This window comes from Tamandua tetradactyla, chromosome 11, assembly GCF_023851605.1.
Source record: "Tamandua tetradactyla isolate mTamTet1 chromosome 11, mTamTet1.pri, whole genome shotgun sequence".
Taxonomy (NCBI): Eukaryota; Metazoa; Chordata; class Mammalia; order Pilosa; family Myrmecophagidae; genus Tamandua; species Tamandua tetradactyla.
Genome location: NC_135337.1, coordinates 74,110,060 through 74,112,907, shown reverse-complemented (window position 1 = coordinate 74,112,907; position 2,848 = coordinate 74,110,060).

The window sequence follows — 2,848 nt, the reverse complement described above, 5'->3', positions numbered from 1 at the left end:
AACCTTCCACCAACCACAACCTGACACGTAATCCCAACACAAACACCAATCCTAAACACAACACTCAACTTTATACCAACCCTAAACCCAACCACAGTCATAAAGTTCACCCGAACACCAACCCTAAACCTAACCTTAACCCTAACCCTAAACCTAGCCACAACCCTAACACCAACCCTAACTCGAAACTTTATCCCAAACCCAACACCAACTCTGAACAAAACCCTCAACTTTATACCAAACCTACACCCAACTACAGCCCCAAACTTCACTGTTACAGTAACTCTAACCTTAACCCTGACCCTAATCCTAACCCTAGCCCCAATCCTACCACCTATCCTTATCTGAACACTAACTGCAGCCCCAACACCAACCCTTAACACAAAACTAAATTTTATACCAACCCTACACCCAACCACCACCCTAAACTTTACCTTAACACCAGTCCAAACACTAATCCTAACCCTAACCTAACCCAAACCTTGCATAAACCCTATCACCAAACCTAACCCAAACCTTAACCCGAACCCCAACACCAACTCTAAACACAACTCCCAACTTTATACTAACCCTACACACAACTGCAGCCCTAAACTTCACCCTAAAACGAACCCTATCCCTAACACTAACCCTAACACAGGTCTCAACTCTACCACCAACCCTAAAGTGAATCCTAACCCCAATCCCAGCTACAACACAAAACACAACCCTCATCTTTATACCAACCCTACACACAACCACAGCCCTAAATTTCACCCTTACACCAATGCTAACCTTAACCCTAACCCTAACCCTAGCTCCAACCCTACAACCAATCCTACCCTGAACCCAACACCAACTGTAACCCTAACCCTAACCCTAACCTTAACTCTAGCCCCAATTCTAACACCAACCCTAACCCGATCCCTTACCCCAATTGCAACACCAACCCTAAACAAAACCCTCAAATTTTACAAACCCTACACCCAACCATAGCCCTAAACTTCACCCTAACACCAACCCAAACCCTAAACCTAGCCCCAACACTACCACCAATCCTTACCTGAACCCAAACCCCAGCCCCAACACCAACCCTAAACACAAACTTCAACTTTATATGAATCTTTCACCCAATTGCAGCCCTAAACTTCACCAGAACACCAACCCTAACCCTAACACTAACCCTAATCCTAATCCTAAACTCAGACCCGACTGTATCACCAACCCTAAGTGGAAAACTTACCCCAACACCAACACCAACCCTGAACTCAACCCTCAACTTTATACCAACCCTACACCCAACGGAAACCCTAAACTTCACCCTAACACCAACCCAAACTCTAACCCCAACCCTAACCATAACCATAACCCTAACCCTAGCCCCAAACCTACCACCAACCCTAACCCAAACACTAACCCCAACACCAACACCAACCCTAACACAAACCTCAACATCTTACCAACCCTACATCCATCCACAGTCCTCAGCTTCACCCTAACACCAACCCTAAACCAAACATTAACCCAAACCCTAGTGCTAGACTCAACCCTACCACAAACCCTATTCTGAACCCTAACCTAAACCCCAACAACAGCCCTAAACACAACCCTCAACGTTATGCCAATCTTACACCCAAGCAAGACTCCAAACTTCACCCTAACACCAACCTAAACCCTAACCCTAACTCAAACCCTTCACCCAACTACTCCCCCAAATTTCACCCTTACAGCAACTCAAACCCTAACCCTAACCTTAACCCATACCCCAACCCTACCACCCACCCTAACCCAAACACTAACTGCAACCCCAACACCAACCCTTAACACAAAACTCAACTTTATACCAACCCTACACCCAACCGCCGCCCTAAACTTCACCTGAACACCAACCCAAACCCTAATCCTAACCCTAACCTATCCCAAAACCATGCCCAAACCCTATCACAAAACCTAACCCGAACCCCATCACCAACCCTAAACACAACCCTCAATTTTATACCAACCCTACACCCAACCGCAGCCATAAACTTCAACCTAACACCAACCCAAACCTTCACCCTAACCCTAACCCAAACCATTACCCCAAATGTACTACCAATCCTAACACAAAACTTAACTGCAATCCCAATAAGAAAACCAACCCTAAACACAACCCTCAATATATACCAACCCTACACCCATCAGCAGCCCCAAACTTCACACTAACACCAACACTAATCCTAACCCTTACGTTAACCCTAAACCTAGACCCAACACTACCACCAACCCTAACCCGAACCCTAACCCCAACCCCAACACCAACCCTAAACAAAACCCTCAACTTTACATCAACTCTACACCCAATTGCAGCCCTAAACATCATCCGAACACCAACCCGAACCCAAACCCTAACCCTAACTCTAACCCTAACCCTAACCCTAATCCTAACCCAAACCCAAACTGGAACCCGAACCCGAACCCTAATCCCAAAACTGAGCATAGCCTTAGCATAATTTGTTTCAGAAACTGAGTAATGTACTTAGTCCACTCACGTCCATATATGTTTTTAGAATCAAGCAGCATTCTCCAACAAATCTCACCTAATTCTAGCTGGAAAATGTCTGTGAATGGGTTTTGAGTCTGAGTGAAATATTGGTTCCATTCATTTTGATGTATGTCTTCTGTGAATATTAATATTTTCACAGAAAACTCAACAATTGCTATACAAATCCCTTGTCTAATACTGTTTTGAAGGCTAAGAGACTTAATGGACCCATTCACTTCCATGCATTTTTTGGACTGAAAGTGCGTTCTTCTGAGAACACTATTCTTAACCTAAACCAAACCAAAACCTATCAGTAACACTACCCCTAAACCTACAACAACTTCA